Here is a 13,241-nt window from a genome sequence, read left to right on the forward strand (position 1 = left end):
TGAAATCTACGTTGCTACTCGATGGAATGGTTCATATATTTTCACGAAAAGGCGAGTGATACCTTTTCAGCCAAGATTTTCTCTTACTTCGCAAAGTTGGTTCCGTTGTTTTTCTTGCTTCTGCAAACCAAAGTATGGAACCGGGAAATAAGCCCAGGGAAATGGGACGCGATATATCTTGAATAGCGCTAAGCTGGTAGAAGTTAGCGTATCCATCCATAACTCTGGTCTAAGCGTATATAACCTGGCTTGGCTATATACGAGTAGTACTGAGATGTATGGTAATTGTACGTGGCTAAGTTAGAGACTCCGAGGATAGACCTTCTATATTATCCTCTCTAGAAGATGCTTCGGGCTGCGGTGCCTCTCGGAGTCTACCACTCCTTACAACCTACTGCCGGAAAACTTTCTCAGCAACGGTTGCAGCAACGTGTACAGGTACAGGCATGTCAGTTGCCTACAAATGTTTGTTTATGTCCCTGCACGCAATGCAGCAACTTATTGCCCGTTAGTGACAAGACACTTTAGACGAGCTATGAAGTACGGAACTTGTGATGATAAGAATGAGTGACAGGACTTTTCAGACTTGCTTTGAAGTACAGAACTTATAAAAATAGAAATGTGTAACCAGTGCACCAGTTATTTATACTGGATTAATCGAGTCTATCTTCGATCAAATGTCAAAGTATATAGTTTCAGTCACGTTGTTCTGAAGTTTTTATCTTCAGAATACACCGAACGGGGATTAATGATATGTTTAAAGGATCAAGTTTTATTATCCAATTTTAGTTTAACGATTGTTAGTACCATTGGTAATGTCAAATTAAATCAATAATTCCGATCGTTAGAGTTTCCGAGTCTCGTGAAGCAGTTTTTATTTTATGAAAAAAGACACTTGGGATAAAATTGTTGGAGAGAAAAATATTTTTTTTTTTAAGAGTTGTAAGATTTAAATATTATAATCCGATCAACGATGAAATTCAATCTTAATACAACTCGATATTGAAGAAAAATAGAATGATAATTTTCGGACAACTATTAACAATTTATCATATTCGATGAGCTGAAATATCAACACGCTTGAACGTTCACGATACCAATGATTCTTATCATTCACGGTCTTAAAAATCTGTGTTGTTTGAAAATAATTTCCGTGTTGCCGATCTACATTGTTATTATTTTTCTAAGTTGACTGATTCTAGATCTATGAAATATAAATATTTCTACTCATTGATTTTGAGAAGTGTATTGATTTGTTGGTTACTCTTGATTAGCCCAGTGGACAATACTTTAAAGTTCACTGACACATGCACTTTGCTCCTAAGGTGAAATAACGCCAGGCAACAATTGTTCACGACAAATACTAGGAATCAGTCCATAAGATGTGAGTGAACGATTGTTTCACGGGACATTTAATTTTTTGTCTTTATTTTCATTAAGAAGATATTAAATACTTAAGATTTTGGTTCAGCTTATAATAATCCTCGACGAGCACATTACGACGCAGAATAAAACATCAGTTCTACTTATGTTGCATCGAATTGCAAACTGTACTCAACGTATGAAAAGAAAATGACTTTGATTTCCGATACCGAATTAAGTAGTGATATTTCGATGCGAAAATTTGATCCTATTCATGCGTCACACGGATCGTCAATTCACGGCCATGCAAAAGCAGGATAGTTCCTCTTCCGATAAAAATTTCACCGCGCCCGCAGACCTCCAAGTCTTTTGTGCCCATAATCTGAAACGCCTTGGGGGTGATTGCCTCTTGGAGTGGAGGTGGATCACCTTCTGAGATCAAAGCTAGAGCAGGAGGGGTCCACGGGCCAAGATCTCAGAGTTTTTTGACCTAATGTTTGAGTGGTGTTTATCAGCGCGTATGTGCGACGATGGGCAGATGGCGTCTCAGTTATTTTTAACCCACGCACTCGACTTATATACCTGAGACCCGCGTGAGGCACACTTTGAACAGACATATTCGTGGATTTCTATATCGGCTTCGTACATACTGGGAAGCAATTTGGTGCATCTAGGTGCCTCGTGCTGTGGTCTAGTTTCAGGAAAGATGCCGCAGGATGAGTTGATCCGGAGCACCGGTCTCCAGACGGTAGTTGCCGAACCTCAAGCATCGAGTTCTCTTCACTTCCTCCCGCCATTCGGCAGCTGAATTTCACGTACAACTCTCAACTCTACGTATCGCGGACTTTGTGTATCCCAATTTATACCTATGCTGAGAACAAAGAGAATAACGAAAATTTGCAGTTTATAGGTGAAAATAATTTTGCTTTTCATTTGTATTTAGTTATCCTGTCATAAATTTCACATAAGCCATATGTGATTCTAATTTCACGTATATATTATCTTATATTCCTCGTATAAGTCACTTTCAAAGTGGTAAATAACGCATGTATGCTCAAATATATTAACGTATGTTATATATTATATACTTATAGCACGAATCTACGACACGTGTACGACCATGTTTTTCTTCCATGCTACATACCAAGAGCTTATTATGTCACTTGTGATGTCGCATACCGAGGAGTATATTTTCATAGGAACCCCTACGTCAATTAGACCTGCATGCATGTATATCTGACGTGTCTTTAGGGTGATTTTTTTAAACTAGTTGAGATAAGTTTTGAATGAACTTCTTCCTCAAATCGGTCTCGAAGAAATTCAAAAACATTTAATAGTAGGCGGAAGTTCATCCTTTTCTTTCGACTCTTAAAAATCGTGTGTTCTGTAGGCTATACATACTCAAATATAATAATATATATGAAAAATTTCAGGTTCTACCTAAAAAAGAGAATCTGCCTAAGAATAATTAAATACAAATCTTTACAAGTAGCCCATTAAAAATCAGAATGTCATTCACGGCATGTCTGCAAGTCGAGGAATTCAGTTTTAAGTATTGTAGGCTAACTTTATGTACCGTCGGTAGTAATCAGTTCAATTTCGTTTACAACGCTTAGCAGCTGAATTGTTTGGACTCGCATTCCACGTCCTACAACTCATTGTCCATTCATTATTCTTCGAGGCATGATTACTTTGCCTAGGTAGAAGGATCCCGAGTATCGATTACTCGTACAAATTATACCTGACAATGAATCTCACGTCTACTGAAAACGAATTCTTTCATCAAAAACCTTCTTCCTAATTGAGTCAAATAGAAGTGTTATGAATACTCTGATTCGATTCTTTGAGAGATGTGATATCATCCAATTAGCGCAAGTGTGACCACGTTATCATTAAACTGCAAACTCTAAGCATCCAGGAATCGCAAAACTAAACCATGCATGCTAATATCAATTAAATTGCGCAAAGCGCGGTGTTCTTTGCATAAGTGACGAATAGCAACGGGCTCAGCTGACCGCGACTCGAAGACGTATTGCTGGCCGTCAACAAGAAAATTGAGTTGAGGAAGGGCGCAACGTTTCGAAGCTCGTTTCGAGAAAGGGGGAGTGAGAGGGGCAGCCATCCTTGATCGGCACGAAATAGCATAATGTGTATGTATAGGTATACACACACATATACATACATACATGTATGTATATATATATCTATTTATACCGGAGCCGCCTGGTTTGCCGAGAGGAGACAAGACCGACTAGAAAGGGAAGAATGGGGGCAACCGGTAGTCACCCCATTTCGCAAGTGTCGCCGAAAAGCGGGGCTAATTTGTCAGTTGTCGAGTTAGGCGTCCTCCCGGGAATTTACAAGCACTCCGTACCCCGCCAACATCTCCTCCCCTTCGCCCGGTAATCAACCCGTGAATATCTGAACTGCCTGAGCTGCTACCACCCCGACCTTCCCTTCTCGCTCCTCATTTATAAAGAAGAGACTTCCAGGAGCGATTGATTGGCCTTGGATTCGCGGCAGGGCCGATAGGCGCGGGGGTTGAGAATTGGGGGAGGAGAGGAGCTCCGACTTGATAGCGCAACTCGAACATGTAAATTCTTTATTCCCAGCGTTATATCTATATATCTTGTCTCTTTCCACTTTTTCTCGGACCAGAGTTTCCCGGTTTTTTACGCTCCGGTGGATAGGAAGAAGGGGGGTTCGTTGCTCCAATTACCGTTTTACAATTTTTCATGCCATACCTTTTCTCGGTGGCACGAGTTTTGCCGTTTCGTAGTAAGACGTTTTTTCATCTTAAGAAATATTGTGCAAATTACACAGTCTACCTTTTTTTACAGCTCGTGAAAATTTGTGCTGCCCACAGCGAAGTCCTCTAGATTGATTTTTACAATTATGGAAAATAGAGTCAGCTGGAAATTATTATCAAAGTCGTGAAACGTTTTACTATTTGTTACCAAAATGCAGCACAGTTTCGTGCCAATTAAACACTATCTAATGCCTATCAAACACCTGATGGTGTTAAAATTATTGAATTATCATTTCGCACTTGTGTCGAAGAGATTTTTTTGTTACAAATGCAGTAAACATTTTCTTGTTGCATCGATGCTGAAACTGTTTAATTGAAAATACGTTTTATGATTTTCTCTTTCTTTATCGTTCAATATGCGCTGGTAATTCACTTTACATAGTGTTTCAAGTGTTGATTTTAAACCACAAACGCAACAGAGCTTAAACAACATTGCACATCTACAATTTTACAATCAAGCATAAACACGCCAAAAGTTATTCTGTTTATTTAAGGATTCTAATCTTAGTATACACTTGGACAATTCTGCCTGAGCCACATACTTTTTTTATACGAATCACGTAAAAATTCTGTACAATACAATCAATTGATTACTCAAGATTACTGACAATAAGATAATTTAAATTTGTTCAATCAAATGATTATTTTTTTCCTTTTGCAGTTAGTTTGATGTCCAGTAAAATGAATAAATTTCATTAAGTTTGAAGAAGTATTCGAGTTCAAATTTTGAAAATTCATGAATCAATTTTTCATTCGATTAGAGTTCATTTTATTCATAGGTATTATATATAATAATTTGAGCTTCGGTCACAGATTTTTTCTTCTAGTAAAAAAGAAATTGATCAGGAGTACTGTTATATCGACAAAAATATCAATCATTCCGCTTGGTGGCGTGTCTTGCGGTGACCACAACATTTCAAAACCGACCGATTCAATGTATTTCAATTTCGTCGAATACCCACTTTTCACAATCATTATGATTTTCTTGACAATTTAAGTAAAAACGTTCCAAAATTATGGCGAAAACGCGAGTTTTAACTTGAAATGGTTACCATATTGTCGAAAAAAAGACATAAATTTTGGTCCGTGGTAAAGAGCAAAAAACTATCCCGAAATACTGTCTTCAAAACTGAAGTCAATCGGTTGAATCTGTTGTTGAAATATCGTGAGAACCGCAAAAGATGTCATCGAGTGAAATGGTTATCGTCAATAAGAATGCTTTTTATTGATTATTAATTTTAAGGAAGGGAAGAAAATTTTAAACAAACCCGATCCACACAATTTCAACTATAAAAAATCCTAATCGAATATTATCCATATTCTCAAAACTCGCTCACTTTTTGACCGTTTACCCTCATGTGTGACGTGTATCTTATAGTTTCACTATTTTACGATATCAGAATATATTATACAGTACTGCACATAAATTTCTTACAACTAGATGATGACTAATATTAATTTTTAGACAACCACCCAGACTGAAAATGGGTTTCACTTGCTCGTCAAGGAAAAGCTACAGTGGATGACAATTGCTTTATCTGAATTCCTTTTCCTCGTCACTTTCACCTTAGTAGGTTATATGGTACGTGAACGGAAAAAAGCCAAAATTGAATAGCTTTGAAACATTTCTGGCGAACGGAAAAAAAACATTCGCCTGTAACACGAGGAACCAGCCAAAAGTGGCAGCTAATGTGGCTCGTATGGCAGGTGGGTTTCCTCTGATGTCACACGCTTCTGACAGCTTCCCCCGACAGCTTAGCGGATTTTAAGGCTTTGTAGTCGCCCATTTTCCGGCAAACCCCCTTGGCCTTCCCCCCCTCCCCCCTCCCTCCCTCTATTTCTCTCTCTTTCTGTCTTTGCCTCGCTCGTCTCTTCTGCTCCCACCCTTCCGCCTACATTATTTAAATAAACAAGACGAGGGAGATTGCCTCTTTCCCACCCCCTTTCCGATCCCTCTCCTTTTCCCTTTCCTCGGCCCGAGTCAACCCCGCACCCCTGAACCCCTCAACAGTTTTCTCCTTCTCTCTTCATCGCCCGCTTCGTCCTCGAAGTCTCGTTTCCATCTCAGTCCACGGAGATCCGCTTACGTACCAGTGACGAACAATTACCCCCCTCCGTGGACGGAGGAGTGACAGACAAGGGGCGTGTGGCGGGTTCTACACCTTGTAATGAATTTTAAATTGGCTCGCATTTATAATATACCCGTGTTGACAGCCGGGATGAACCGGAGATGACAAAGTAAAACAGACTCGGTAAATTTTCACGAAGAGGGGGAGCAGCCGGAATCCTGTCTTATCCCCCGAACGATGCTGCTGCCTAATTTGACGTCAAGGTTGTATTTTTGGTTGGAAATTAAAGTCATGTTACTACTGACAACGAGCCACGTTCACTTAACGTTATGCTTTTAACAACAAATTTTACACGAACCCCGTTTTGATATTCTTCTTCCTGTAACTCGATCTTATAGCGATTTGCGAACGTCCAGTGCTGGGATTTTAAGTCGTCTGGAATATAAATCGATTTAATTTTGAATGCTTTTCTTTTCTTTTGAAATTGAGATTTTTTTTTTTACTATTCGTAGAGGTCGAAGTTTGAAAGACGATTCATCAATTGAAAACTTGTTTTTCACGCGAGTTTATTCATCAAATCATCTTCCGTATAATTCATTAGCCTGATTATGAGCTTTTAAAAATTCAATTTCAACAAATTCAAATTCAAGGGATCATGCATTCTAACGTTTGATAGCCTTGCAGTACATATGTTTAAAGTATCGACACTAACTCAGTGTGATTTCGGTTTCCATTGCGGAGACTCTTGAACCCCCGGGAGAAGACTCGTTCAAACGGAGGAAATTCTTCAATGGAATCTAAGTGGATTGAAAAAACCGTTCGGCTGAAAAACATTCGTCCCCAGTTCCAAATCTCTCGGCGTGTCCTGTGCTTGCCAATACTTTTTCAATCCAAGGAATTGTTATTCGTTCGGTGTGGGCCGCCGGTGTCGCTTTCACTGGAAGTCGGTTCCTGATAAACGAGCGGTTTCACCCCTGCCGCAGGGACTCGGGACTCCGCATTGCTCCGTGAATGTAAACTCACCCCCTGTAGACACGCTTTAAACCCCAGCCATCACGTATACACGCTTACCATCATGCTTGCCTCTATCTATGGGTATTTCTATGAGCGTCCCGAACGAACTTCGACGTGAGCATCGTTCGAATCAAGCGACACACACTTGTTAACTCATCGTCAATTGGTTGATTGATTACTCGTTCAGCTTCTAAGCACCGATTTATTTTTACCACTCTTCCTTTCTTCCTACTTTTCATCGCATGAGTTTCGGAAGAGAATTACTTTTTTAAATTAGTATCTGTGCTAACGTTTTCAGATCTCAAATTTGAAATAGGAATTGTTATAAAAACGGTTAAAATAATGCAATTAAAAACAATATAATGAAAAACGAATTAACTAGTTTTGTTTTGCTTTTAAAAACATGAGACGTTGCACATTTGCTATAATTTCAATTAAAAAATGTGTTCTCATGCACTTGTTGCGTTATTGTACAGTTTGATTCAAAGAGTTCTTGTACTCGGGTGTGATAAACTTCCTTGGGGTGGAAAGCAGGCTGCTTTTCCGCAAAAGGCACGGGCGTTTATTTTATTTGATCAATTTTACGACAAATCAAACAACGCAGTAGAGAAGTTGGTTGGTGTACGTGATCGGCAAAGGAAGGACAAAGCCTCAGGGGAACGATGTTTCAAACGACGACGAGGGACCGAGAGACGCACCTGCATGCGCCGTCGACATAGAAAAAATATTGACCAAAGTGTCGAGCCCCACTTCAACCAGGGTTGTGACAACACATATGCTTCGGTAAATAGGGTACAAGTCGGGAGAACGATAAGTTTGTCATAGCCAATTTATACAATTGCTGTGCTGCGACGGTATTTCGCACGAGGGACCACAAATTTACGGTTAATGTCTTGGCTTCTTGGCATTCGGTACGGGAAATTTCTGAAATTCCCTCACAGCTCTTTTGGATGTTGTTTGTTCTCGACGACATTCAACCTCGGCTACAGCGTGGTCTGAGTGAATTAGAATCTTAAGTAAAGTATGATACGGTGATCTTGGGTAATCCATAGTCCGAAAATTTTTATGTCTGCGGGTATGTTCACACTTCAAAAACTAACATCATATCGCCATTCTGAGGATTTCGTTGAAAAGAGAATTGAAAAGTTAGTAGAAACGAAATTGAATCTCGATTATCTTGACGTATAATATTTTCTGTTTCTTCCTTTACCAAGTTCTTCGGAAAATTATTTACTCTCAGTATAATTATTCCAGAATTGCGTTGTCAAGTTTCAAAAAGTATGCTTCAACGTGTATACGATTCATTCAAATTGCATTATTTTATACATGCATGCTTTAATTGTTGATAAGAGTTGAACTGTGCATTGAAAACAGGCAGAAAGGAATACTAAATTAGGGCTTTGACTGTGAGAACTTGTGAACTCGGAAGTGTACGTTTTAGGCCAAGTATAGGTGAAAACAGATTGCGATTCGAGTCGCGAGGCGAAATAAAAGACATAGAGCACATGTGTCAGGCGAAATGGACGTTAAACTGCGAGGGACAGAATTGCTGTTTAAAGCTGCATCGACGACCCTGCTACAGTTAGGGACACGTGTGGTTTGTAATGTCCAACCGATACCCGCGATAATGTCCTTTAAACTTTCATCAAAGGCTATCAAGGAACGTGGATCGACTTGCCATAGCCCATTGAAAGGTCTTGCCAGCGATTCTAGTCCAATACTCACGACAATGTCGTTCCGGCAAAAGCATTTTCGAACATTTTTACACCCCTGCAATGCATGGGGTGAGGTTGCAGTGCTCGATTTGAAACCAAAATGGGACGACAACGCAGGAACGAAGTCCGTTACTAGTCTGAAAATTAAGTTTATATGCTTGGACGTTAAATATAGTAGATCAATACAGAAGCACGCGTGTCCGTGAGAGGCCAGCGGGTCCATTATTCCATTACCGCGGTGGCGTGGGGGTCTCGTCTCGAGGGAAAAAAGTTCGAGATGATTAACCGAAGCTAAATCATTGATTCTGACGGATGGACGCTGCATGGGGTAAAGCTGGGAACAATATCTCGACAATTTAAATCTGCAAAATATTTTTTAACGCTTAATACACTCTCAAGAGAAGTCATATGCACGAAATATAGTTACAATTTCGCAACTAAAACAGTGCTTCAAATTATAGAATACATATATATATATATATATGTATTTCTGCAATACGAAATATTTTTACTACTGTATTTTCTTCAGTCAACAGTCGATCAAGGGTAGATTTTGAATGGACTTTCTTCGAGGTCCAGGACCTTCAATCCCATTTCCCTATTCTATCTTTAATTCTACAGATTTGGTATATCTATTATAATCGAATGGCGTATTTCATTAGGAAATATGGGAATGGGAAAAGGAATTCTACGACAATACGTCTCCTTAATTACCATAGATAATTTTTTTGAGACTCGTGTTATAAATAAGCTGAATCTTTAGAACGTTTACTTGAATGCGAGAACTCCAGATTTTCAAAGCTAAAATCTGGTTTTACGCTGAATAAAAACTGTGGATATAAATGAAGGAGATTTATTAGTAAATATCAGGTGCATATTTGACTCCGTAAAATTAAATGTAGAGTAAAAATTTCTACCTGGAAAAACTGCACGCGTCAAGAAAATGACTTTCCACTGCTGCATCGACTAATATTTTCAGCACGGTATTAAAAGTTTCAAATTACTAATGATGTTTTCGACAATAAACAAACTATGGTTATAACAAAGCGTTAATATTATGGAACATGGTTTTTTTTTGCAAATGGCATAATTTCCTTATCGAATTATGGATACAGATTTTTTGTCCATACAAATCCGTGTCTGAAAAACAGAAACTATCGAGTGTACTAGTCTTTCACAATCCTGACGTTGTCTGCTTACGTTGTGTTCGAGTCCCGAGTGTGAATTTCGATCCATGACAAGGAAGCGTTAAAAAATAAAGAAATATCGACACTCGGAAAAATAGACAGTTTTCTGGATTTACGATACAAAATAAGAATTTTAAGTAAAATTTAACTTTCTTGGTTACGTTAACAAAATTTATCAAGTTTTTATTTTTACAATGAACGCAACTTTATACTCGGCAAGAATTAATTCGTTACTGCAGCATGGCGGTACTTCCTCCGTACTGATTGAAAGATTACTCGGCTCTGCCAGACACATATCGACATGTAAGTGTAATACATGTGACTTTAAACGGCGTTTGATTCGTCGAAGGAAAAGAATTCGCATTTCCTCTAATGCTAATATACGTCATCAAATCCTTCCATCATTTTTCACAACTTTTACTTCGCAAAATAACCTAACGTAACGAAACTTGATGTTTGACAGTTCAGAAAAGATTTGAAGCTCAATTGAAGGTCTGATAAAAATCAGGTTCATTCTCTGCAATGTTGATCCAGAAAATCTTCGACATTTTCCTTTGGAACTTTTTTCCACACAGTTTTTTATAAAATATAATTCTTTCTCATTTTTTGTAATACGTATATACTGTCTTCGCCAATTTCGAAATGAGTTATTTGTTCATCTAGATTCTATATGTACATAAATTTGACGGATGTCACTATTTACAGCTAAGTCACGCCTGTTGGTAGGTGAGAAGAACGATGAGGGTTTCGTATCCAAGCTGAGTAAAAGGTTCACAAAATCATCTGGTGAGAAAAATATCATTACCCACTGATTTACGTTCGACTAATTGCGTGAGAGAGTAACGTATTCGTAGGGCTGGGTAAAATGCTTTTATGAAATGCTTTTTTTTCTTATGATTGATATACGTTATTGATATAAAATTGTTTATTTCAATTTAAGGGATTCGATTTCGAATATTGGCCACGAAAGTTTTAGAAAAGTATTAAATGATTTGAACAAAGCAAGAACAACTTTTGACAGGTAGCCAAATGCATAATTTTTCTATTTAAAAATGGAAAATACAAAAAGCATGTTTAAATCTATTTTAAATAGAAAATGGAAAATGCCATTCCGCGATTTAAATCCATATTTGAAATGAAACCATTTCAAATGTTACTCAGCTCTGCATGTTTGTGGTGGTCTTTGCCTCATCGTGAATCCATCGCCTAAACTTTCATTCAAAGTTGCGATAATAATTTGAAAAAAAAAAACATCTCAAATATTTGTCAATGTGGTTGAATGTTTCGTTTATGGGCACAGAACGCGTACGCAAGGATGGAGTTTGCGAAAGGACGATACCTTTCCACTGCACGAGTAACACGTTTGATAAGAGAATGGAAAAACGTCATTGTCGTTCTCAAAAAGTTCCTTTGGTCCGATACAGTACACTTCAGCGATCCACCAAGTTTATTGAGACAAAGGAAGACGTTCCGTTTCGAAAAATATCCTTGTTGAGTTTCGTGAAGACTGCGGTCGGGCTCAGTCCTCGAAATCCGAAGCATGAATCAAATACCACCCAGAAGCCGGGAAAAGATCTGAAGAACATGGAAAGTGACGGAAAGCCAACATCGCAGACTGCAGAAGAGGACAGTGAAAAAATGATGCGCATACAGTCAGCTATGATGGATGAACAAGGAAATCCCGTGACTGAAGATAAGTTTGTCCGAACCGAATGGGGAGTCAGGATAAAGGATCAAGCGCGAAAAGTTGATCCATATTCAGACGTCGTGGTGACAGTCGAGAAGCCGTTCTACATTGTAAAATCGCTATGGGGTGTTAAAGTGAAGCAATTCATGACCAGGGACGAGGTTGCAGAGGAAAATGGGCTCACTCGGAATACAGTACATTCTGACAATACATCATCGAAACGTTCTAATTACGATCTCTTATCACGGCCAACGAGTGATTCGGTTACCGCAAATCGCTCCTCCAGTTTAATTTTGTCACAAGACCAAGAGGTGAAATCGTTGGAAGGCACGAGTCAAAATGAGAATCAATTATCATCGTTATTAGCAGTCTCAGAACCGGTGCAAAAAAGTAGCAGATTTGAGTTCAATGAGACCACGACTCAAGCCAGAGTTGATCGAACTGAGACACCAAACAGTCACTCGTCTAATATTAATGAGAGAAAATCCAGCAGCTACGAAGTACCTTTAAGTCAGTCAGCTGCAGGTTCTGTTGACAAGATTAACGATAATTCATTGGCCGCAGTCACGCCTGGCGATGAGATCGCTGCTTGGAAGGATCTAGCTTTGAAAAGTAAACGTCACATGGAAAAACTTCAAGCTCTACAGTTAACCGCAGGTAAATTTCCTGGTATTTTTTTACAACCGGAGCCACCAGAACCGAAATTAGATGTCGAAACAATACCTTCTAAACATAAAGAAGCTCAGATAGCTGCAAACGATTTGCCTGCATTGGATACTCGTCCAAATATTGAACGTAAACGGAGATTATTCGGTCGCAAGCAGCCCGCAATACAAAATTCTAAAATTGATGAAACGAAGAATAAGAAATTGCACACCATCAGTAGTTTATCACCTCAATCTGCTTGTCAGGCTTCTCGTAAACGCAGTCCCGATATTCCGTTAAGAAAATTGACCCCTAATCTTGATCAGTTACTGTTTGCAAAGGGTGGTTTGAAAAAAACATCGAACAAGAAAAACCCTATCGTGTATAAAAATTCTATTAAAAGTAAGAAACCTAGTAAAGAATGATTGTAATCGATAAAAAATCAACTATACGGTCCGATTATTACAATCGCAATCTGTCCACCATTGGTACCACCATCACCATGAAGTGGACTGCGACAATAAAATGGAACAATCTTTTGACTCCAACGAAGTGTAACGAACCATGGCGACGAATGAGAAAGAAATGTCGATAAGAAGCAGAACACAACCATAAACTGATACCACGATTTTACATCAATTGGAAGAGAATCGTATCTCTGGGGCAACGTCGAATCTCATCCAAGAGCCTCGAGCAAAGCATCGTACCGGATACTGGCAGTAGTGCAAAAACCTACCGCAGACTTGTGTGAGT

The sequence above is a fragment of the Diprion similis genome, chromosome 8 (genome assembly GCF_021155765.1).
Source record: "Diprion similis isolate iyDipSimi1 chromosome 8, iyDipSimi1.1, whole genome shotgun sequence".
NCBI lineage: Eukaryota > Metazoa > Arthropoda > Insecta > Hymenoptera > Diprionidae > Diprion > Diprion similis.